At 46.6% G+C, this 25,960-nt stretch overlaps 1 protein-coding gene across 3 annotated transcripts in view; it reads left to right on the top strand.

The window, feature by feature from the left end:
* Nucleotides 1–346: 346 nt before the first annotated feature.
* Nucleotides 347–25,960, top strand: part of PIK3R5 (phosphoinositide-3-kinase regulatory subunit 5) — a 75,965-nt gene continuing 50,351 nt past the window's right edge. For 2 of the 3 annotated variants that reach the window (XM_008061152.1, XM_008061151.1), the window contains exon 1: nucleotides 365–480. The gene's annotated coding sequence lies outside the window, so the exon portion shown is untranslated. Of the gene's footprint in view, nucleotides 481–25,960 lie in introns of all 3 variants that reach the window. The other variant, XM_008061150.2, reaches the window with a different exon arrangement.

The following is a 25,960-nucleotide window of genomic DNA, read 5'->3' as shown; positions in this document are numbered from 1 at the left end:
CCCACCTCTTCTGCGGGGCCAAAGCCGCGCTTCCGCCGCCCTGGCTGCACCTCACCTTACTGCTGGGGGTCCCTGGTGCTGGGCGCTGGCGTCCTTCCTGCCACGGCCGTGCACCGGCCAGGGTCTGTTCCTTTCGAGGGCAGAGGCGGGCGCCGAGTCCGGGGCTGCTTCTCGGATGCTCTGCGGGCTCCGGGACGTGACTCCTGGGATGGTTGGTCCAGGCCCGCACCTGGCTGACACGGCCCGGCCACCAGGTGGCGGAATAGGCCGGTTAGGTGGCCAACCCCACAGGCCCCGCCCCCGATCCAGCCCTGCCCCCGGTCAAGCCCCGCCCCGCCCCCATTCCGCCCGAGAAACCGAGCCCGGGCTGATGCTGGGTCTCGCCGCGCGGCTCCAGCTGGGGCGTGGTGGTCCCGACGGTCGTCCGAATTGCAGAGAGTCGCCGCTGGAGAGGGGCTCGGCGCCCGGCGGGGACCGCAGGTATGTGGCTGGGTGGCCGGAGCGGGTGCGGAGGACACGCGTGGGAGCTCCAGGCAGAGCTGGACCAGACTGGGGACCGTTGGGGGCAGTGGGCTTCGAGAGCGACCCTCGCAGCGGGTAGGCAGATCCTGCCGTCTTTCGACTTGATGGATGGGGCCCACCTCAGGGGCTCCGGGTAATCCCAGAGGCAGAAGGGTCGTCCTGGGGACAATCTAGGTAGCCACTCTGGGTGCCACTCTTGCAGCTGAGTGTCTGCAGCCAGCCTCCTGCCTCCGTCACAGGCTGCCTGGTGTCTGGCCAAGGACCCTACCCCACTCCTGCTGGGAGCTGTCTTGGTGAGCGTTGTCCTCAGAGACACTTTGCCATCAGGACCTTGGAGTCGTGGAAGTGCCTGCCTTGCGCCTGCCTCCTGCTAGACCGCCCAGACGGTGGCTGCTGCGCTAAAGTATTGCATGCTTTGCTCTGTCAGGATCGGTGTTTACACACTGGGTGTCCCCATGTGACTGTGACTGTGTGTGTGTGTGTGTGTGTGTGTGTGTGTGTGTGTGTGTGTGTGTGTGTGTGTCTCGTGTGCGCTTGCGTGCTGGCCCATCCCAGGCCTGGAGTAAATACACAAAAAGCTCAGGTCAGTAGGAGGAAGGAGATCGTTCAGAGGGAAAAGGAAGGCGGTGAAAGCAGCAGGATGTGGTATAAAGTGAGTTAACAAGCCTCAGATCAGAGAGAAGGGTGGGTTTAGGCGGTATGAGGGCTAAAAGTAGGCCAAGCCTGCCTCAAATGTCCCTCCTGGACTGCCATTCATGTCTTCCTTCCCACAGGCTTCTGTGTCTTCTCACTCACCCTTTCGTTTCTCTTGCCTTCAGGACCTGGGACTCTTTCGGAGTGTTGGTTAAAACACAGATTCTCCAGGTCCCAGCCCTACAACACAGCATTCCAGGGAGTGAGGTCTAGAATCCGTACTTTCAAAAATTGTAATGAGCTCCTTAAGCAATGATGCTGAAGTCATTGGTTGGGAACCATGTGTGATGTTAAACGATACCTGAATTCCAACCAGGTTCAACTGTGTGACCTTCAGCTCCTCTCCTAGTCTCAGTCTCCTTATCTATAAAATGAGCTTTCATACTGACCCACAGGGCTGTGTGGAAAAGTAAATGAGGCACAGATGATGAGGGCAGCACACATGGGAGATGCTCTGTGGAACTTTGTGGAACAAGAGCTTCTGTGCTTCTTCAACCTGGCCTCGGTGGTGTGGGTCTTCACCTAGGGGCCCATGGAAGACAAAGAAGACAGTTTTGAATGATTGAGCTTTCTCTTCCTGCTTCAGGGCACCCTCCCTTGCTTTTTGAGGGCTATGGAAGCAGGGAGGCTCGGGGGTTTTGTGTGCTGGGCCTCACTGGGGTCTTATGAACGTCCCTCCTCTTATCTCTAGCATAGGAGAGAGATGATTCGTTACCTTCCCTCCCTGAACCACAGTGGAAGCAGATCACTTCTGCCTCCCTGCTTCCCTTTCCTCCCTTCCATGTGCTGATTTTTGTTTCTTTGAGAATAACAGGGTGGAAGCTAACTGGTGGTGCTGGGTGACCAGGGTATTCAGGGTCAATGTTGGCATGAGGATGAGAAGGCAGGAGGTAGAGGCTATGGAGGATACTGGCTGTTGGGAGCTGCTCCACGTCCCAAGGCCAGTCATCAATCAGCGGCCTGCCAATTGAGAAGTGGGAAAGGTGAAGAGCCAGGAGTCTTTTCGCCTGGGCAGCCTAGAATGTGGAAGCCCCAACTTGGGTTCCGCTGAGCGCTCAGACTGTGCTAACTTGATCTTCATTTGGCGAGGTTCATCCCAAGGGGCTGAACTGGTCGGCCTTGTGGGACCCTTGTGAACCAGAAGACCTATTTGTCCTCAGCCAAAAGCCTGAATCAATTTATCATGAGAGGAAGTTTATAGAGGGGCAAGATGGAGTGATCGTCAGCAGGTCAAGGGGAGGTATTTCTTCTGATTTTTGAGGCTTTGGCATAGATGGGGTGAGTGTGGAGTAAAGGAAAGACTACATTTGACTTCTGATATAAGAAAATAATGATACACTCCCATAGAAGACATGTGATATATTTGGCTATTTCATCAATTTGAAGATGTACGTGTCATATTTTAGCAATGCTGAAATCAAGGTGCATCAACCATCTATGGCATTTTTTTTTTTTTTTGAGTCAGAGGCTTACTCTGTCGCTCAGGATGGGGTGCAGTGGCACGCTGCTCACGGCCACTGCATCCTCAACTTGCTGGGCTCAAGCAACCCTTCCGCCTCAGCCTTCCAAGTAGCTGAAACTACAGGTGTGTGCTGCCATGCCTGGCTTATTTTTTTAAATTTATTGTAGAGACAAGGTCTCACCAAGTTGCCCAGGCTGGTCTTAAACACCTGAGCCCAGGCAATCCTCTCGCCTCGGCCTCCCAAAGTGCTAGGATTACAGGTTTGAGCACCGTGCCCGGCCCATCTATGGCATCTTAGCAATTAAAATAAGCAGTAATATTTCTTCCTTGGTGGTACACAAAATGATGCTGTGTCTTTCAATTGGTGGCATCTTCAGGTTCTGGTAAATACAATGTTTGTTTTACAGATTTGGGGATGTGCTTTATATGTATACAGGTACACACAGAATTATGTCATTCTCATAACTTGCATACATTAATTTTTCCAGTAGTTCTGCCTTTTAAGCTCCTTCTAAGCACTTTTCATTGTATCCGGTTTTAAACAAAATCTTTGTAAAATGTATTGCTTGCCTACATATAGTACATTAGATATAATTTAATAATTTCCTAGAAATTTTATCCAGTGGTTCTAGACTGCCATTCTCTTTGGTACCCTGGGTCTGTCTGCTCAACACAATTGTGGTCTTTTCTCTTTCGTCCTTCTTTTTGGCCTTTACCCTTTGGCCATGATTTCCTGGTGTTGGGCTCTGTGCTGCATATGTCCAGGCCTTTAATCTTCACAGCCACACTCTGGGCTGCACTGTCTCTGGCATCTGTAGTGGCCTGTGTGTTTCTGTGGGTGTCAAGTGCATGCCCTGTAAGACACAACTTTGGGGGCATAAATTGTGGCCATCCAGGTGTTTTTGTTTGTTTTCTTGCTTGCTTCTAGGCTACCAACCAGGTTCTGGATAGTTGGGATTATCAGTTAAGTAATTTCCAGATAAATGAGTCATAGTTATAGCAAGGAACACCCAACAGGATAGTAGAGGCAGATGATTGGGAAGAAGTGAATGATGTGATGTTCCTGGTGCAGAGCAGATACTGGGTCCTTCTTGAGTCTACTGAGTCTACCAACTGGGGTACTAGAGTTTGGGGCCTCAGAATTTGATCTCCATGGGAGATTCCTGCCTCCAGTCTCTGTCTTGCTGCTGCGGTGATGTAAGAGAAAACAATGAAGTGAGTCACTTTTCAGCTGAAATCCCCACAGAGCTGCCATTCTCTCAGGAGAAGCCCCATCCATGCCCTTTGACATGGTGAATGAGGCCTCCCACCACTCAGCCTAAGCCTACCCTGCCTGATTCTTCTCCTGAAGCTCCGACAGACCTCTGTGCTTCTGTGTGTGCTGTTCTTTCTCCCTAGATTGCCTTTCCTCTCCTCTACCTGCCTGGTAAGCCAGTTCCTCCTTTGATGCCCTGATCAAGCCTGAATTCTGAATTATTCTCTAACTCCCTGCTTCACGCCCCAGCACTGATCACCTCCTTCTGTCCTCCTGCTATAACACTGACTGTCCTAGCCTACAGGGTCAGACCAGTGACTTGACACACCTAAGGCCTGCTACCGCATCCACCGATGCTCAGCATGGCATCAAGCTGCTGCTGTGAAGCTCCCCAGAATATCATAGGCAAGGAGTCCATGCATACCAACAGTGGAAGCTGTCTGAGCATAGGATGGGGTTGGGGACTGAGGGTGGGGTCAGGAGGGAGTAGCGTGCTTTCCATTTTAATATCCTCCAGAGTCTTCTTGTTGTTGTTGTTGACCTAGGCAAATGCGCTTGTGTGGTTTCCTCTTTGGGGGCAGGGCTGAAGTATGGGAGCTGGAGGTGGCCTCACCTGGAATCCACTTGGCTCCTCCACTCCTAGCCATGTGACCTTGGCTAAGTCCACATGCCTTACTGGGTGTCAGTTTCCCCATCTGTAAGAGAGAAGTATAGGTCTGGCACTCAACGCTTTCTATGGCCCCTGCCTAGCCCCTAACCTTCAACTTGTTTGCTCAATACTTTTGTGTGGAGCATGCCTTCTGTGTGCTAGGCACATGCTAGGCTTTGAGGATGCTGAAGAAGACAGACAAAGTTCCTGCCCTCGTGGAACTCATGGTCCTCGTGGAACTGGGGTACTGGATGCAAGGCTAGGACTGAAAGACAGAGAGGTTAAGGAAAGGCTTCTCTGAAGAAGTCATATTTAAGTTGGGACATGAGATATATGAAATAAAATTTAAATGATGATTAATAATAATATATATCATTCAGTGGACACTTGCCAAGGGCTCTTTGGGGGCATTCTCTTTCAAGCATTCAGAGTACTCTCAAGCATTCTTGTGGAGTACATGGGTTTCCTCTCCTGTAAGAATCAGATGACATCGCTGCTGGCAGGAACCCAGCTCCATGTCTGGTCCAGACCAGGGACTCATTTCTATGCTCTTCATCCCTCTTCATACACCAAGGTCCAGCTTGTGGACATTGATGTCACAAATACTAATAAGGGTCCCCCTTTTTCTTTCCATTGCCCATCACCAGAAAGCATGTCCCACACAGGAGTCCTCTGCATTTGTGTGTCTCCACCAACAGCCAAGGAATTCCCTGTCCACAGAAAATTCCTCCGTGTTGTTTGCTGGACGTTCATTCTGCCCTTCTGCAGAGGGTTCAGAAACCCAGATCCTGAGTTTCTGTCTCATCTGAGAAGTTGCCTTTTCAGCTCCCACATCCTGTATCCAAAGCTATCTCCATGAAGTCTGTGCAGACATGTCTCTGGGTTTTTGGTCTGAGCACTTGTTCCTGCATGGCTTGGTGTTTTGGCTCTTGTCAGGCAAATTTCTACATAGCCACTTCCACCCAACCTGGCCGAGGTAGCCAACCTCCTTACTGTGTTTTCTGCATTAGTTAGATCATACTGCCATCTACACTTGCAACTCTTCAAGGAGAGTCTCAGACTCTCCCTACCTAGTGGGATCCTTTGAAAAACTGATGAAAATGATAGATCATCATCTCTCTCCCCCATAAGCACATGTATGCATGCGAATGTTCTTTCTCTCTCTCCTCTCTCAAGGTTTTACATAAAATCCTAGGGTCTTCTCACACCTCTGCAGTCCACCAAGGGACCTGGGTTAATCCCTTTCTAGAAAACACTACTTTTTCTATGCTGACTTCTTTGGATAACCCCCAGCACAGCTCCCCGTGGGAGGAAGCTGTCATCAGAGGCAAACTGGGAGAGATGACAGATAGTGAAAACCATGCAAAGGACGCCACTTATGACTCCCTGGTAAGCAACCCAAAGTGGCGTGCTATGAGGCCGAGCTCCCTGACCACACACTGAGCTACCGCCACGCACACACTTTCTGGGTTTCTCACCAAGTTTTGAATTCACCCCATTTCCAAGTTGATTAGACAGAGTAACGTTTGCTAGTGATGACCTGACTAGAAGCCCTTCTGCTCTGCCCCCCAACTGGGGTACTAGATGCAAGGCTAGGACTGAAAGACAGAGAAAATGTATGTTTGTGGCCACTTACATGAATATAAATAGTCCAGGACTCAGAGAGGCAGCCTTTGCTGTTTCTTTGCCACAGATGTCTGCAACCTCCCAAGTTTCCAGGGAATGACATGAGCTTGGGGTTTTGCTTCTCTGATGTGGTCATGGTTCTTTAGAAATAGCGCCTTGATGTAAAGTGCCACATGTGAAGGAAGTTTTCTTCAAGTCCTCATTTCTAAGGGTTTTTAAAAATGTGAACGGACATTTAATTTGTCAGATACTTTTTAAAAGCATCTCCTAGGAAATTATTGTATCCTTTTACCTTGTGATAGATGCATGTGTCACATCATATCATGAACTTTCTCATATTGAGCCCTCTTTGCATTTCTGGAATAAACTCCATTTGGTCAATAAGTCTTATTTTTTTAATCCAGTGATAGGTTTGATTTGCCATGATTTTCTTTAGGATTTTTGCATCTATACCCATAGTTTGGTCTTTATTTTTCTTTTCTATGCTGCTGTTGTCAGTTTTTGGTATGCTGGCCTTGCAAAATGATTTCGGAAGCATTTCATCTTTTCCTGCGCCCTCCAACAGTTCACAGAGTAGAGAATGAGGCATTCCTTAGAAGTTGGGAGGGCAACTCTGGTCTTGAGGTCCTCTGTTGCTGGACTCTTGGCTTCCCATTCCTCTGTTGCTGGACTCTTGGCTTCCCATTCCGCAAGTTTTCTCCTCTTCTCTCTTGCTCAGTCCTCCCAGGAGCAAACCTGTAAACATTGGTTCTCCCAGGCTGACACCCAAGAGTCATCTTTGGTTTTTGGCTTCCAATGGTCATCCACTTGTTGCATGAGTCCGTATTCTTCGTACACCCTTCGGTTTATGAGAGGTCTATCTTCACATGGAACTGGGCAGATCCATCTGCAGTGCAGTCCTACTCCAGGTTCTGCATTTAGTGGGGTTGCTGGTCAACTTCTTCATACCTGGAGAGGTGACCAAGATAGTGATGGTAGTATGAAATGATTGAAGAAGTAGAGGTGCTTTTCTCCAAGAAAGGAAGACAGGGGAGAAGTAGCATCTATCTTCAGATGTTTGAAGAATAGCATCCTTTGGAAAAGGTGAAGACTTTCCCTGTGGGGGGGGTCATTCTTCAGGATTGAAAAGGGACCACTGGAGGAAAATTGTAAGGGAACAGATTTCAACTCACTATAAGGAAGATCTTAGAGAAATTCAGAGCAGATCAACAATGGAATGAATGGCCTTGTGGTAGTGAGTTCCCCATTGGGGGAAATGTTCAGGGAAAATACGTGTCTTATATTATAGAATTGATAGCTGTGAGAATGGAGACCAAAACAGTTCATTTCTACGAGTCACTAGTTCTCTAAATCGTAGTGGCCGTGTCTGACTGATTGTGTAAACACTGGTTGGTGTGAAAACATAATTTAAATGTCAAAAGCTCAGTGGCCTTGAATAAAGAAACTCCAAAGCTGGGCAGTGCCCTCAGAAATTCCACAGCCCTGCTTCACCGCCCAGTCCCCCAGAACAGGAGCACCTTGGCTGTTAGAAAACCATAGCCAATCACCGACATCAGGATCCATGCCCACATCCTGTGCTGGGATAATGGGCTTTTCTCAGGGTCTCTTGTTCTTGGCTCCTTCTGACACCTGGTGAAATAAACAAATGGGGCCCCACTTTAGAATCGTCTTCCTCTGAGGGTGTCCCACATAAGTTCTTGGGGCCGAGGTGGGAATGAATGGCCTCTTGTTCTTGGAGTTTTTGAGTCAGTGTTTCACAGGCCATCGTATTTTGCATTCACTTCTGTACCGACATCTTGGAAGTTTCATTTTGAGAAAATGAAGAGCTCAGAGCTCCCCTTGGCCTGTTATTATGCTTAAGAGGACAAAGGGGGCTGTGGTGTGGTGCACAGGGGAGTAGAAGATGTGATCTCTAGGCCTAAGTCCCTAACTACCTCCTCATCTCCCTGGAGCCCATTTCTTCTGTGATTCTGCAAGTTTTTAAAGCCTGCTCTCTAGGAGTCTTGTGGGAGCTGCTCTGACAGGCTGAGCAAGGAGGGGACCTGCTCCTTCCCTGCCATCTTATGGCAAAACTCCCAGTGACTACGAACCCCTCTTCAGACCAAGGTGGCAGCATCCTCTCCCTCTAGGCCATGCTCCGATGAGATGGTTTCCTCCAAAGTCATGGCAGCTTTGCAATGAAAATATCTTCCCAACCCAACCTGCATCTTTCTTTGAGGTGTCCTTAGCATTTGATGCCCAGTGCTCTCACTGGAGCATTTTCTCTTCCCACTCAACTGTTTCTGTGCTGGCTCTTCTTCGTGCCATCCTTGGATCTGCTTATCTCCCTTATTAGAACCACTGTCTCCAAGTATGTGTTGGTTGTTTCCACTCACGTCAGTTTCGATGTAAGCCTTAGTCCAGAGCCCTACTTTGCATCCACAGAACAGGCTTCCTCTGCAGACTTCCTCATTTCTGTCTCGACTGAAACCAGACTCCTGGTCTTGAAAGCCTGGACTCAGCTCAGAGTCCTCCCTCTGTCTTCCTTGTTCTCCACTCTCCAGCTGGTTTTGATGGTGCTTCCTTTCCCCTGGTTCTTGCATCTCTCACTTCCCCATTGTTCTCTCTGCCATCCAATTTAGCTTTCTTCACCATATGCCTGCTCATAGGCCTTTCGGACCACAGGCTCTTCTTCCCATCACCAGGAGAGTCTTCCTATGAAAACTCCTTTGTCACCACATTCAGAAGCCTTTGATGGCACTCCGTGACGAAGGGAAGGTTCAAAGACCTTATATTCGAGTGTCAAAGTCAAGTCCCACTCCTTTCTTCACAAGTCCTCGGGCTTTCTCCAGTCAGACTACCTGACTCAGTTTCCCCAAGGTCTAACATGTGTTCATGCCTCTCTTATCCCATTCCTATTGGGGAAAGCTTCCCAACCATTCTATTCGGCTCTGACTCCCCAGCGCCTACTGGGGGCCAGCATTTGGCAGTGTTTGCTGAATGAATGATTGTCGGGGTGAGCAGCCAGCACAGAAGAGGCCCAGGCCTCAGCATTATCTGGTAGACTGGGCTGACTCCAATCTGAAATCGTTATGGGGTTCGGTCATCCTCGCCTCAAGGACTGTACCCTCCAGGCATTTTGCTGGCTTTCTGTGGGCCTCTGAAGGGGCTTCAGACACCTGTAGCTTTGCCTTCTAGTATGGCACAAGGCAGATGTCCTGCTCTGGGCTGATTCAAACCCGGTGAGCCCCTGGAAAACTCCAGATGTGGAGACCCCTCTTCTTAGGATGTCCCTCCCTGTCTTCCGATTTAGTCAGATTTAAGATGAGCAGTCTGAGAGCAGGGGAAGCCCTGGGGGACCTTCCCCCAACAACAAGCCACTCCCAGTCTGATGACAGCTTCTGCACAGGAGCCTGGGGAAGTGTCTGTTTGCAACATGGTGTTTACAAGGCAGAGGGGCTTCCTGTCCCGCCTGCCTGGCAGGCTGTGGGGCAATCAGAATCTGTGTTTTCAGGCAGAGTGGGGGCAGATACACAGTTGAGGGATTTCTGGGGATTCTTCAAACATCCCCAGGGGTGCCTGGCCTGCTTGATCTAGAGGAGACCAAGGGAGATGTAAAAGTCAGGTTTAAAAATTGGGAGCAAATAAAGTACTATTAATAATGATTATAATTTGCATATTACCCTTTACAGCTTGCAGAAGTACAATGCATTTCTCACAAATGTGGCCCTCCCTGCTAGTCTAATGTGGAACCCTTTAGAACAACAGCAACAAAAAGCTTCATTTTCTTGTTTCCAAGCAGGGAACATGGATGAGTAAGCAGGGACAAGATTCTTTCTTTTCCTTTTTCTTGTGTCTACTTTTTGAAAGGGAGTTATGCTTTGGAGAGGGAAGGGGGCTTTCTGGGGAAAGGAGAGAGCAGTAGAAATGACTCCCCAGGAGGGGAAACCCTCCCACTCTGATTCAGAGTCCATGCATGATGGAGAGTAACACCCCTCAACATGCACACCTGAGAAATCAGCTGAGGAGGCCAATGTTGGCCTCTCTGCCTCCTTAAAGTCCTATGGCAGCCCTGGGGTATGAACTCACCAGTCTGGAACCATGGCTGTGAAACTCACAGGGGCACAAAGTTGTGTCCAGAGCCCCTTGTTGTCTCTTGGACCCTGAGAGAAGCCTCTCGAATGTCTTGGAAGGTGTATCAGGCTTTCTTGACCTGGGGGACAGGAATATACTTCATGTTTCCTCTTTTGCAAGTGGGTGATCAAGAGTTGGGGATCAAAGGTAGAACTTGCCTTCACCGCCTGAATTCCCAAGACCTTAAATTGTTTTCTGTGATGAATCCTCTCTCTGGACCTACTAGAGAAAGGATGCTGAGTGTGAGCTGCCCAGCTGCAAGACTAAGATGCAAGGCTCCTGTGAGATCAACACAGTGGCCTGAGGGTCATGTTGCGATGATAGTGGTTTGTGTACAGAGGTTTGCTATAAAGTGCAGAGGGAAAGAAAAATAAGGGTGTGGCACTTAAAGAACCTGATAATAAAAGCCTTCCACTTGAGAGAGGTGGAGGTTGGTCTGAGGGTTGGGGTTGAGGAGGGAGAGGAAAGGTGAAGTTGAACAAGTGCTAGTCTTGTATAGGCATCGAGAAAACACATTTCTGAAGTAGTGACGCTAAGGAGCTCAGCCTGGAGGCACGTGAGATATTTGGGAATTGAGTCAGGAGGTTGTTCTGAAAGGTACCTGAATCGGCTAAAATAACAAGGTGGTAGGAACTTGTGGGAATTGACGGAAGCAAGTCCTCAGTGCTGGGCCATGTATTGGATGCCATGTTTAAAGAAAGAAGTGCCGCCAACTTTGCATTACCTTGTTCTCCTACCCTTGTCCCTAGGCACCATACTATCACCATCTAACATGCTCCTCTGAGATGGATGCCACTGGCTGAGAATGCCCCTTCCCGGGCCATGGCTCAACTCTATTGGGCTCCAATCAGGGCTCCTGTCCTGGAAATGTTGAAGGGATTGGGTTGGGACCATGGTTTTACAATTCCGCCTTGGGACTAGAGCTCAGTCGCCTCAGAGAGTCCCATCTTTCCTCCTTCCCTCACCCGTCCCACATTTTCAGAAATGGGGATGATTTTTCACTGGCTGTGTTACTCCTAAAATCTGCTCAGTAGATGGAGGAGGGAACATTATTTTTCACTAAATTATGTGATCTTGTTTAAGGAGGAAAAGTTTTGTAATGCCTGTAATTTTTTCTCATGGTACCTTTTTATTGACCAGTAAGAGAGTATCTCTAATTCGTTTATTAAGACATTACTCTCTCAACATGAATTGCTTGCTTCAGTACTAGCTGGCCAACCCAGTTTACTCCAAAGGATGTCTGGCCTTTAAGTAACTTAATCCCTACTTCTACTTCCCTTACTCTACATTAGAATAGGCAACATAGAAGTAGATACTTCATATAGAAAATCTTTGCTGCTTCTCTGAAGGACTATTTTACCTTTGATCAGGTGTTCCCTACAAGGGAATTTTGAGTACACTATGTGTTTTTTTGTTTGTTTGTTTTTTGTTTTTTTCTTCCCAGGCTGGAGTGCAGTGGCACGCTCACAGCCACAGCAGCCTCAACCTACTGTGCTCAGGTGATCCTTCCGCCTCAGCCTTCCAAGTAGCTGGAACTACAGGCCCCACGCCTGGCTAATACTTTGATTTATTGTAGAGATGAGGTCTCACCAAGTTGCTCAAACTGATCTTGAACCCCTGGGCTCAGGTAATCCTCTGGCCCCAGCCTCTTAAAGTGCTGGGATTATAGGCATGAGGCACCGCGCCCGGCCACTGTGTGGTCTTTATCTAAATCAGACTATGGAACATACTCCAGACATTTGGGGGGAATCCACCAGCTGTATATAAATGACATAGTAACAGACAAACAAAAAACATAATTTTGCTTATTAGATAACTCAGCATTGACTGAAATATTATTTGGTCTATTGATTTCTCTGTTGGATTGGAGAGACTCAAAATAATAGTGACTTAAACAAGATAGAAGTTTATTTCTCCCTCATGTGACAGTCTGAGCATAAGTGATCCAGTCTTTACACGACAGCTTTATAGGTTGGGATCCAATGTTATTTCTATCTCATTGCTCTGCCTTCCTCTACAGGTAGCTTTCATCTTATGGTCCATGATGGCTGCTCTAGCAATTGCCGGCACATCTCCATTCCAGCTAGCAAGAGGAGGGAAGGGGAAAGGAAAGGCATGCCTCCTCCTTTTTAGAAGCATGATTTGAAAATTGTACTCATCAATGTCTACTCGTTTTCCAATAGCCGGAATGTGGTCATATAGCCACACTTAGTTACAAGAGAGTCTGGGAAATGCAATCTAAAATTTCTAAAAGTTTTGTTACTATAGAAGAAAGGAGAGTGGATATTGAAGGACAATTGAATCTCATCCACTTTTTTTTTTTTTTTTTTGAGTCTGTTGCCCAGGCTGGAGTATAGTGGCACAGACATGGCTTACTGCAGCCTCAACTTCCTGGGCTCAGGTGATCCTTCTGCCTCAGCCTCCTGAGTAGCTGGGACTACAGGTGCATGACATCACACCTGGCTACTTTTTAATTTTTTTTTTTGTAGAGACGAGGTCTCGCTATGTTGCCTAGGCTGATCTCAAATTCGTAGGATCAAGCAATATTCCCATCTCAGCATCCCAAATTCCTAGGATTACAGGCATAGACCACCATACCCGGCCCTCATCCACATTTGAACTCTACTAGTTTGAGGTCTTTGTGAATCTTTACTGTCATATAAATATTCTTTTTCTCTTCTAACGTGGAGCAAGCATGCTTCTAAGCCCTATTGAAAACTGTTAATAAAAAAATAGCATGATAGCTGGGCTCGGTGGCTCAGCCTGTAATCCCGCGCCTTTGGGAGGCTGAGGTGAGTGGATTGCCTGAGCCCGCAGGTTTGAGACCCGCCTGGGCAGGTGAGACCCCATCTCTACAATAAATCAAAAAATCAGCCGGGTGTGGTAGCGCATGCCTATAATTCTGGCTACTTGGAAGGCTGAGGCGGAAGGATCGCCGGAGCCCAACAGGTCTAGGCTGCGGTGGCCGGGAGCGGCCACTGCACTCCAGTCTGGGCAACAGAGTGAGACTCCAACTCAAAAAAAAAAAAATTGCATGACATACCGAAAAGGAGGAATTAACTCAAATGTCCATCAATGGATGAATAGATAAACAAAATGTATATATACACATAATTGAATATTATTCATCCTTAAAACGGAATGAGATTTGGATACATTCTACAACATGCTTCATGAACCTTGAAGACACTATGCGCATGCCCTTTTGAAGAAACTTCACTTAAGCCAGTCTCAAAAGGACAAATACTCTATGATTCCATTTATATGAGGTAGCTAGAGTTGCCAAACTCACAGAGACAAAAAGTAGATTAGAAGTTACTGGAGGCCAGGGGAAGAGAAAGTGGGGAGCTAGTGTTTATTGGATATGTAGTTTTAGTTTGGGAAGATGAAAAAGTTCTGTGGATGAATGTTGCCGATGGTTGCATAACAATGTAAATGTCCTTAATGCCACTGAACTGTACTCTTAAAACTGTACACTTAAAAATGGGTTACAATGGTAAATTTTATATTGCATATATTTTGCCATAAGTTTTTTAAATGGCATGCCATAAAGGACCAAAAGCTGGGTTCCCCTGGCATCTTAAAAGAGATGTCCCTACAGGTGAAGCTAATCAACATCCTTTGGGTAAGATTAGTAAGCCAGTGATGAAGCCATCTATCTGTGCTTTAAGTTCACATTTTTTACTTTGTTACAAGACTGTAGAAAGACTTGCTAAAGTTCAGATATGCTGTCTTTGTGGCATTTTCTTGTATTGCCTGTTTAGTCACTGAATCCACTACTGCCTTTTAGCTGCTGGTAGTTCCTGACTCTTTTTCTTAGTGTTCATGAACTGCCTGTTAGTGGTGATAAGAGAACACTGACTGGGGTGCTGGTGGGTTCAGACATGCAGTTCCAGGATTCTTCTTTCTTTCTGTTCCCGAAGATGAGGACAACCTTTTCTAGTCCGTCTCTGTCTCTGTCTTTCTCTTATACATCTTTCTTTTTTTTCCTCAGATTCTTCAAAGATACTTAGTAGCAATTCCCTTTCGCAACCTCAACTTTCTTTATGACTTTGAGATGCATTTATCCCCATCCACAATCTGAAGCTCCTTTTATGCAGCAAGGCTCCCTATTGGACTCCAGATCCCTCTGTATCAGACCTCTTTCCCCCAAGCTTACCTCTCACCCCAGGCTGGCTGTGATCATCTAAATCTCAAGGCCCATGTGTCATTCACCAGCCCAAGAGAAAGCTCCACATGGCCCTTGAGTAAATCCTTAAGCACTTAGCTTGGCATGTAAGGCCATTCAACATGCCAGCCCAGGCAGCTTCATCTCCCAGCGTGCCCCATGTCATGTTTTGCCCTTCAGTAAGGCTGAATGGCTGGCAGTTCCCTAAAGGAACCATGCTCTCTCCTGCCTCTTGTCTCTGTCTGTTTTTCCACTACCACACCTGAATCTCACCCAGGGCAGCTTCTCCTTCCTGAAGAGTGATCTCAGGAGTTACCCTTTTGAAGAAACTTTGCTAACTGATGATCTCTCTCCTCCAAGTTCCTATTGTACCTGTCCCCACATTAACCTCCACTGGGACACCTAACCCACTGGTTAGTTTCTAGTTTGAGGATTACTGTGAATGTTTTTTGGTATACCTCCAAACGCTGTGCATGCCTTTGGAGATACACCTAGAATTTGGATTCCTGGATCATGGGGCATGCACAGGTTGAACTTTTGTAGGAACTGCTGACGGTGTTTTATTTGGAAGTAACCATACCAGCTTATGTTCCCACCAGCAATTGTGAGTGTTTATGTCGCTTCACAACCTCACAAACACTTAGTGTTTTCCATCTTTTTCATTTTAGCCATTCTGGTGGGTGTGTAGTGATGTCACATTGTGGTTTGAATTTGCATTTCCCTATGACTAATGAAATTGAACACCTTTTCATATGTTTAGTGGCCATTGGGAGAGCCTCTTCTGTGAAGTATCTATTTGAGTCTTTAGCCCATTTTTCTATTGGGTTGTCTGTCTTTTTCATATTGTTTTGGTTGTTCCTACCACATTGTGTGGTGACTGCTCAGGGGATTCGCCTTTCCTATGACCATGAGCTCTGTGAGATTTCTGGACCCCCAATGCCTAGTGAAGTTCCTCAGATAGTAAACTCTCAATACATAGTTTCTGTTGACTAAATAAACTATCTTTGATCCAGTAGGATAGCTATTCTCCTTGAGAAGAAGATGAAGACAAAATAGGAGTGGAGTTCTGCTTTCTCTCAGGTGTCTGTCACTGTCCTGAGCTGTTAGCTTGTTCTCTCCTGGTTTGGTTGAAAATAACGTTATGAGCCCTTTTTGATGTCTGCAGTGGCTTTCTCAAGGTTTGTTTTCATGACTTGCTCACTCTCACTCTTTTATGTCATTATTTGGGGACCCCACTTCCATCTTTACATGTGCCCCAGGAAGTCACGCTGTCCCCATTCCGTTACCCCCCCTTCTCCCTCGTGCCACATCATGACTATGCCTTCAGATCGTAATTTCCAGAACTTTCTCTCTCTGTTAAGCCACCCTCTCTGATTCCCAGCCTCTTGGAAATCTGCTTTCACAAAGTCTATGTCTGGTGTCTCTCTTACAATTTTCTTCCATGATTACTACAGACTCTGGGATCATGGCATTGTTTTCTACTCATTTTCCTCTCACATCTATTTCGCAAACCTTTCATTGTTCTTGGTCAGAACTGAAGGCAGAAGATAAAAGAGTACTCTTTTTCATCACTAACTCAAACTTCCATGAGATGAGATGACCAGAGAAGCAAGGATTCATTGAAGGGGCTGATGTTAACTGTCCAGGTGAAGGCCCCTGCCATCCCTGGAGCTTGGCTCAGGTCAGGCGTATGACGTGAGAAAAGCAGTGTCCATATCTCAGTCTCTAGAAGTATGTGATTCCATGCACTTCTCTCTTCTTTTTCCTTCCTTCAAACCTCTTTATCATCTACTTATCCAGCCATCCCTCCATCCATCCTTCCCTCCCTCCATCCATCCATCCATCCATCCATCCATCCATTAGCAAATATGTGCCAGGCACTCTGCTGAACCCTCATGGAGCTTCTATTCCAATGGAGCTGGAAGTGTGGGATGGTCAATAAGCATGATCAAAAAGAATAATGTATAGTGTGTCCATTGGTGATAGGGATATGGGAAAAGTAAAGCAGGAGATGCCAGAAATGGGACTTGCCAGGAGTCCTCATTGGGAATATAGCATAAGGCTGGAAAGAGGTAAGAGAGGCAGGCAGACGTCTGGGAGAAGAACACTCCAGGCAGAGGGAGTGGTAAATGCAAACGTTCTGAGGCAGGAGTGAGCCTGGTGTGCTGCTGTGATCATTCTAGTCCTCAGAATGTGGTGACCCTTATGCTGGCATCCACGAAGCCCTGAAGTGGAGGACAGTGTAGTAGTCATCTTTGCTTCTACCACAGCACCCAGCAAAGTATCTTGTGGTCATATTCACTTGATATGAAAGGTTTTTATTTGAGTAAACAAACTTAGGTTGGACAACCTCTAAGGGTCCTTCTGCTTCTGAATTGCTGTGGCTGCCTTGGATGCATGGTGGATGGCACCATCTGTGAGTTGCTTTCTTCTAGCTTTTCCATATGGGCTTTTCTGAACATGTGGTCCAGTGGCTTCTGGGCATGTGTCCTGGTCTCCATCAAGGTGTGAGGCCTACACTAGATGTGTATGTTCCTAACACTGTTGCTGGGTAACTACCCTAACATGTAGTGGTATGAGACTGCAGCCATTTTATTATGCTCATGGATTCTGCAGGTCAGGAATTTGGGCTGGGCACAATGGGGATGGCTTGTCTGTGTGCTGTGATGTCTGGGGCCTCAGCTGGGGACAGGACCTGTAAACGAGAGTGCCTACAAGTGACTTCTCCATGTGGCTTGAACTTCCTCACATCATGGCAACCTCCAGATGGATAGTCAGATTTCTTGATGTGATGGCTCAGAGCTCCACATGTCCATCTTCTAGCAAAAAATACCATAGCTACATTGTCCTGAATGACCTAGTCCTGGAAGCTACACAGCATCAGTGCAGTGTAATCTATTGATTGATTGCAGCAGTCACAAGCCCACCCAGGTTTAAGGGGAGGGGAGTTAGATTCCACCTTTTAATGGAGGCATATCAAGACTGTGTTGTAAAGAAGATGTGGGATGGGAGATCTTCCTGTGACTATCTTTGGGAAATACAGTCTTATAAAGATCATTGGTTTCTCTGGGGAGGAATTCTCTTTTTTGTTTTTGTTTTTTTTTTGTTACTGGGCTTTGGTGGATTTTCAGATGTCTGCCTTGCATCCTCTCTAGCATAAACTCCCAGTGTGAGATGGATGTGGGATGACCGACCTTCCTCTTCCCACTGCTGCCAGTAGGGTTGTCTCGGGCTCTCTCTGGGTCAGCAATGGAGCCTCCCTTATGAATGGGGGGTAGCCAAGGAGGTAGGTGGGGGGAATGCTGGGACCAGTTTCTCATCCCTTGAGAGGTGTGGGTATGTGTGTGTCTGGGGTAGGGTGAAGCCCTGTTGGTTTGTTAGGGAAGAATCCCTTGGAGTCAGTATCCAGTCAAATGCCCCACCCCAGTGACTGTTTTCCTGGCAAATCTCCTGGGTCCTAGCTGTGCCTCCTGGGTCCTAGCTGAGTGTGTGAGAAGCCAGGGCCTACCTGGAAGTGAGTGTTCCTAGTGCTGGGGAGACCTCAGATCCTCTTTTTGAAGTGGAGTGAAGGACTGAGCCAGGTTTTGGCTAGAAGCCCACCAGAGCTGAGGCAATGAGTAAGGTTTGCAGACTCACTGGGCCATTCCATAGCAGGGTGGCCGGGACCCACGGGACCAAACTTTTCTGGGGGAGGAAGAGCCTCTTTCACATCCTGATTTTCTCAAGCTTATTCGTTTGCTGTGAACTTGATGGACATTCATCTGTCAACTTCAGAGCAGGAAATTGTGGAACTAATTCATAAGGGAATAAATGTTGACCCCTTTTCTCTAGTCGCATGTCATAGTGCCTGGGTTTAGGTTCCTAGGTATAATTACCTGTGTGCTGCTATGACAAGACTCCTGGGCCCAGGCTTGCCAGCTACAGAAGGGTCCCAGGGACCGTACTTGAGGAGGCTGGGGAACTCTCCAGCTTCCTGTCCTAGTACTTAGGATCACCCGTGTTCCTGCCTTGGCCAGGTGCCTTTGAAGCTTGGAGGTAGGTATGGAGAGTAAGGGTGGGCTCAGGAGAGGTCCCATGTTCCCATATCACCAGAAAATGTGTTTCCATCCTCCATTTCCCAGGGAAGGAAAGGCTTCGCCTCATAATTCTAGAATAAAATCATGACATGCTAGTGCCTAAAGGGACTTTATTCATAAATTAATCCAGCTTGTCCCCTTTCAGAGAAGGACCCTGAGTAGTGGAGCACGTGGGGAGTCAGACACAGCAGATGCTTAGCAAGAATATGTTTCTTGGAGCATAGATGACCAGAGATGTTGAGGAATTATTGTTAATTTGCTAGATGTAGTCAGGTTGGAGAAGGACCTTTTTTTTTTTTTTTTGAGTTGGGGTCGCACGTTGTTACCCAGGTTGCAGTACAGTGGAATGATCATGACTCACTGCAGCCTTGACCTCCTGGGCTCAGGTAATCCTTCTGCCTCAGCCCCCCAAGTAGCTGGGACTACAGGCGCACCATCATGCTTGACTAATTTTTAAAAATTTTTTGTAGAGATGAGGTCTCACTATGTTTCTTAGGCTGAACTCCTGGGCTTGAGCAATCCTCCTGCCTCAGCCTCGCAAAGTGCTGGGATTACAGGCGTGAACCACCACACCTGGCCCAGAAGGTCCATATTCTTAAGAGATGTGTGCTAAAATATTAGATTGAACCCTATGAATTCACTAATGTCTTTTCCTGTTTACTATGGTTCAATCTGATGTTAAGGAGTGATGTGTCACGATGTCTGCAACCTACAACTTACCTTCAGGTAGTTCAGTAAGAGTATGTGTGTGTATGTATGTGTTAGTGCATGTGTATGTTGTGTTGGACATGAGCATCAAGTCTGCCCAGGTGGAATGGCAGCCGAATGACTGAAGGGAGGTATAGGCTTCAGTTTCCCTCTGTCTTCCTTCCTTCCTCCCAAGACCCCCTGCAGCCTGCCTCTGGGTCCTGCCCCTGTGGGGCTGAGTGAGGGGTGGGCCCTGCAGGCCAAGTCTGCTCACACCTTAATGGGTAAAGCAGAACCCCTAGCCTGCAAGGGCCAACAGGGAAGGCAGCGTCTTTTCTCAGGGCCTGGGTCGTTGGATGTGGATGAGGTGGCAGGAATGGGGGCGGGAGCTTCAAGGAGGCTCCAACTATGGCTGGAGGAGAGAAGAGGGCACAGGGGCTGGGAGGGCTCTTCAGGGGCAGTTGAGTATTTCTAGAGGGGTCTGGCATGAAGGGGCAGGTTGTGGTTTCCTGGGGAGATAAGGAGATGGCCAAGATGAGAAGGGGTGCATGTCCTGGGGTCACCAGACTGATCTCAACACCTGGTGCACAGTCTGCCCACCCCTCCAGGACTTTTGAAGGAGTCTAGGACCCTGTGAGACCCTCTGCAAGGAAAAGGAGAGAAGCTAGAGATGGAGCAGGGATGGAGACCCCCTTGTGAGGAGCTAGCAGGGTGACCTCGCCTCTACTTGAGCTGTCAGTTCCCTGTCTCTGAGAAAACTTGGCCCCCGAGGGCCTCCCTGCAGCCCTCACACCCTTCTGTCTGGAAATTCTCAGAGAATTCATACAGGCATGGGGAAGCCCACACATGTAAATCCTCCCAAAGGGTCCTCTGAGTATAGGGGGATCTTTCTGTTTTCCCCTGTCTCACTGCTTATTGATGCCTGCATTAATGCAGCAGGCAGGATTTAGGACGGCCATAGGGTGAACTGGCTGGCAGATAATAATAGGTTGATATCCACAATCCGCAGGGACAACCATGGCAGGTGGTTCCCTGAAGGGTTCCTGGCCACACTCCTCTTGGGATCCCTGAGCTGCAGTCCCTGTGGGCCACTCTACCACATCCTGTGCCCCAGTGCCACACGGGCCGCTCTCGAAGCACAGGCCAGATGTGCAAATTCTGCGGCTATGCCTGGGGCCGAGCGCAGCACAGCTTGCTTTTCTTGGAAATCTTTGGTGATTTGTTAGAAAAACAGGAAACATTGGGGCTGCTGGTGTACATTTTGGCTTTTTTGTTTTTGTTTTTGAACTCCTTTCATCTATCAGTCTCAGGGCGTCTTAAGGGTACTTCTGCACAACCCTGACCTCCAAGCCTCCTCCTCTGGTCACTCCTTCCCTTTTTCCTCTATCCTTGGCTTCTGCCACCTGCTCTCCCCACCCCCAATCACTGCTGGGGAGGGGGCTAGGCCCAGGAAACCACTGAAATGTGATGATGTAGGTCCCTTTGGGCATTTACTTCTGTGGAGGCTGGCTTCCCTGCACCTGCCTCCCTCTTCTCTGCCCGACTCCCCAGCCCTCAGTTGTGGTGGTTAGACAGGAAGCAGAGTGGTCTCTGCACACTGGGACTTGCTGCAGCTGGGACAGCTGTAGGGCTCCCACTGTCCTGCTGCTGACAAACGGGGGCTGTGGTGGGGATGGGAAGTCCCACATCCCTGCTGGGTCAGAGCGGAGCTGGAGGGGCCCTCAGATGTCACTTTACCCCGGCACAAGGACGTTGAGGCTGAGAGGGAAGGAGGACTCTCCAAGACCCCCAGATTGGATGTCCTGAATAAAAAGGAGGAATAGGAAGGGGGTGAGGTGTTCTGAGTCCATGCTCTGGCTTTGTCCCAAACCAGTACCTCCCTGGTTGTGTCTCAGAAATGCAGCAGGCAGGAGGGTGGGAACTGTGGTCATTTTGTGTGTTGGGTCTTCAGGAAAGTGCCAGAAAGGGCTGCTGTGTTCTCGTGTCTTTTGGTGAGTTTTCCTGGGTCTCATCCTGTCTGTGTGAACTCTGAGGATGCCTGGTGGTTGGTTTAGGGTTGTTCTCAAGCCTTCTTGCTTCAGCCTCCACCCCGTAAGGTGCCACTATGGAGAGGCCCATTTCCGGTTTTATGGCTGAAGAAACTAAGGTCCAGAGAGGTTACATAGCTTACCCATTGTTCTCCACTCCCCAAGCAGGCCCCTGTGAGGCAAGAAGGGCAGTGGCTCTCTGCGTGAGAGGTTCTGCCCAGCTGCTCACCCCCAGGGCCCCTCTTCCTGCTGGGCTGTGCTCCTGGGTTTTCATTCCTTGCTGGAGCCCAGCACCACACCTTCAGCTGGGCAGCCCCTCCCAGGGGAACTGGGCTTAGGGGCTGCCCTTCTAAAGTCATATAAGAAGTCTGATATGAGAAATTAGAAACTCCCCACGCTTCTCTGGGGATGTTATTTTTAGAAGAAATTAAACTGTCCAGAGAGAGGATGCGTAAAACCAAACTGAGATGGGGATCAGCAGGAGACCTGTGTAAATACACCGTCTTTAGGGAGCTTCCCAGAATAAAAGCAGACCTGAGGAATTCTGGTCTGGGGAAGGAGAGTGGGCAGGAAGGCAACCTCTTCTCACACCAGGACTCGTGAGTACATGAACATCAAAAAGCACAAGCCCTGGGAGAGGAGAAGGGACTCCTTTTCCAGCCACATTCCCATTCCTCTGGGTTGCACAGTTTATGGGGAGCATAGATTCTCACCCAAGAGTCTGTGGACTTGAATGGGGATAGTGAGGCATCATTATTTTCACTCACTTTTAACTGAAGTTTAGCATTTCCTTCCATTATGAATGTAGACAACAAACCACAGTCACATCAGCAGCACCTGTGACTGTGTCACCAACAGAAATCCAGATGTTTTCATGTCACTTTACAGTGGTTGCAAGTACCTCAAATGTCATTTATGCTTTTTACCACTTCAAAGTGATAATAATGGTTAGATTCACTGCTGGATTTTGTTATTTCATGTGTTCATAAGAAGAACATATATTATTACCATTTCATCAGTCTGATTGTTTAAAACTAGTTTAATCATTGTATTTCAGTGTAATTTGTTTCCTTTTCAATGCTGAGTATTTTATTTCATACTTTTAAAACATTATTCTGAAGAAGGATCTGTAGACTTCTCCAGACTGCCAAATGGGCCCATGACACAAAAAAGTGTAGGAATTCTTGCTATTAGAGCCTTTAGGTAGAGAATTCTAAGTGTTACCTGATAGCTGGAGAGGGCTTTGGTGTTAGGCAGAACTGAGTTAACATCCTTGCTGAGAAAGTGCCTTCTATTTCTCAGAGCTACTGTTTTCTCTTGTGTAAAATGGAGGTGAAGAACATTCACCTGGAAGGATTGTTGCATGTGCAAGTGCCTGCCTATTCCAGAGGCTGGCAGGCAGTAGGCACTCTATTGTGGCAGTAGTTGGTGACAGTGGCAGCAGTTTATTTAAGCTCATGAAACTCAAGCAGCATTCTTTTCATGAGAGAGGAAACTCCAGGCTAGGTTCATTTTTGCTGTCCTTCATGCAGAACGGTAAATTTGAGTCATATCTGGATAATGTCTCTCATCTTATTATTTTGCTCTGGGCTGGGAGCAGAGAGCCCACAGGCATCCAATATGAATCTTGGCCCATAAATTTAAGTATTTAAGAAATATTTGGTACATCTACACAATGGGATATTATTCGGTCATAAAAAAGAATAAGTACTGTTACATGGGAAAACATGGATGAATCTAAAAAATATATGCTAAGTGAAAAAAGCCAGAGGCAAAAGACCACATATTGTATGATTTCATTTATGTGAAATGTCCAGAATAAGCAAACTCAGAGACAAAAAGTAGACTAGTGATTGTCAGAGGATAGGGGGAGGGAAAATGGGGAGTGAATGGGGAGAATTTGGAGTGATAGAAATGTTCTGGAATTAGAGAGTGGTGATAGTTACATACATAGTGAGTATACTAAAAACCACTGAGGTATATACTTTAAAATGTTGAATTGCATTTTAATAAAAAATAAAAATCACTGCCAATCCCATGGACATTAAAAAGATAATAAATAAATACTATGAATAACTCTGTGCCCACAAATTTGATGACTTAGATGAAATGGAGCAATTCTACTCTATTAAAACTCACTCAAGGAGAAATAGATCATCTGAATAGACCTATATCTGTTTAAGAAGTTGAATCAATAATTAATAACCTTCCAAAACAGAAATCATCAGACCCAGGTGATTTCATTGGTGAATTCTACCAAACATTTAAAGAGAAAATGATGCCAACTCTCTACAATTTATTCCGGGAAGTAGAAGAAGAGAGGATGTTTACTAATTCATTCTATGAGGCCAGCATTATCCTAATACCAAAAACAGACAAAAATATTACAAGAAAGGAAAACTACAGATCAATATTTTCATGCATATGATATAAACATCTTCAATAAAATATTAGGAAATTGAATCCAACAATATATAAAAACAGTTATAGATCACAACCAAAAAAGATTTATTCCAGGTATGCAAGGCTGATTAAATATTTGAAAGTCAATTAATATAGTCTATTACATTAACATGTTAAAGAAGAAAAATCATCTGATCATATCAACAGATGCAGAAAAAATTTTGACAAAATCCCACCACTTATGATAAAAATTCTCAGCAAATTAGGAATAGAAGGGAACTTCTTCAACTTGATAAAGACCATCCACAAAAAGCCTATAGCTAACATCATACACAATTATGGTGAAAATCTTAATGGGATGCTTTCCAATTAAGATCAGGAATAAGGCAAGAGTGACTCCTCTTCCCACTCACATTTAAATTGTACTGGAAGTCTTAGCTAATGCAAAAAGACAGGCAAAGGAAATAAAAGATATACAGATTGGGAAGGAAGACATAAAGCTTTTTTTTTTTTTTGGTTAATGGTTAACTTGATGGTCTATGTATAAAATCAAAATTCCTGGAACTAATAAGCAATTATAGCAAGGTTACAGAATGCAAGATTAAGTTACAAAAGCCAATTGCTTTCCTATATGGCAGCAATGAACAATTGAATTTAAAGTTAAAAATACAACCGGGCTCGGTGTCTCAGCCTGTAATCCCGCACCTTTGGGAGGCTGAGGTGAGTAGATTGCCTGAGCCCGTGGGTTCGAGACCCGCCTGGGCAGCAGACCTCATCTCTACAATAAATCAAAAAATCAGCCGGGCGTGGTAGCGCATGCCTGTAATTCTTGCTACTCGGAAGGCTGAGGTGGAAGGATCACCGGAGCCCAGCAGGTCGAGGCTGCGGTGGCTGGGAGCGGCCACTGCACTCCAGTCTGGGCGACAGAGTGAGACTCCAATTTAAAAAAAAAAGTTAAAAATACAATACATTAACACCAAACAATGAAATAATTATGTATAAATCTAACAAAACATATGCAAGATTTGTATAAGAAAACCACAAAACAGATTAAATAAATCTACAAAATCTAAATAAATAAAGAGGCATTCCATGCTCATGGATAGGAAGACTCAATAGTGTTGAGATGTCAATTCTTCCAACTTGATCTACAGATTCAATGCAATCCCAAGCTACTTTGTGAATATTGACAAGCTTATTCTAACATCTGTATGGAAAGGAAAAGACCTAGGCTAGACAACACAATATTGAGGAAGAACAAAGCGAGAGGACTGACACTACTAACTTGAAGACTTGCTATAAAGATATATCCATACAATGAAATATTAAGTTATCAAGCCATGAGAAGACATGGAAGAACCTTAAGTGCATATTGCTAAATGAAAGGAGACAGTCTGAAAAAGATGCATACTGTCTAATTCCAACTATGTGACATTTTGGGGAAGGCAGAACTATGGAGACAGTAAAAGAACAGTGACTGCCAGAGGTTGAAGGGAGAAGGATGAATAGATGGAGTCTAGGGGATTTTTAGGTCAGTGAAGATATTCTGTATGGTACCCTCATGCTATATTCATGACATTATATATTTTGCAAAACATATGAACTGTACAACACAAAGAGTGAACCCTAATGCAAACTAGGGACTTTAGTTAATACTATTGTATCGATGTTATTTTATCAATTTTAACAAATGTACTACACTAATGGAAGATGTTAATAATAGGGGAAACTGTCAGTGAGAAGGAGGAGGAGAGGGAGTATGTGGGAACTCTCTACTTTCTCTTTAATATTTCTGTAAGCCTAAAAGTACTTTAAGAATCAAAGTCCAAGCCGGGCAATCCCGCGCCTTTGGGAGGCTGAGGTGAGTGGATTGCCTGAGCCCGCGGGTTCGAGACCCGCCTGGGCAGCGAGACCTCATCTCTACAATAAATAAAAAAATCAGCTGGGCGTGGTAGCGCATGCCTGTAATTCCGGCTACTCAGAAGGCTGAGGAAGAAGGATCGCCGGAGCCCAGCAGGTCGAGGCTGCGGTGGCCGGGAGCAGCCACTGCACTCCAGTCTGGGTGACAGAGTGAGACTCCAACTCAAAAATAAAAAAAAAAAGAATTAAAGTCCAGCGGGGCTCGGTGGCTCAGCCTGTAATCCCACGCCTTTGGGAGGCTGAGGTGAGTGGATTGCCTGAGCCCGCGGGTTCGAGACCCGCCTGGCAGCGAGATCTCATCTCTACAATAAATCAAAAAAAAAAAAAATCAGCCGGGTGTGGTAGCGCATGCCTGTAAT

This window comes from Carlito syrichta, unplaced genomic scaffold, assembly GCF_000164805.1.
Source record: "Carlito syrichta isolate Samal-C Ts95f unplaced genomic scaffold, Tarsius_syrichta-2.0.1 Scaffold305117, whole genome shotgun sequence".
In the NCBI taxonomy this organism is placed as follows: domain Eukaryota; kingdom Metazoa; phylum Chordata; class Mammalia; order Primates; family Tarsiidae; genus Carlito; species Carlito syrichta.
Note: the sequence above shows the minus strand (reverse complement) of the source record. Positions and strands in the feature narration are given on the sequence as shown.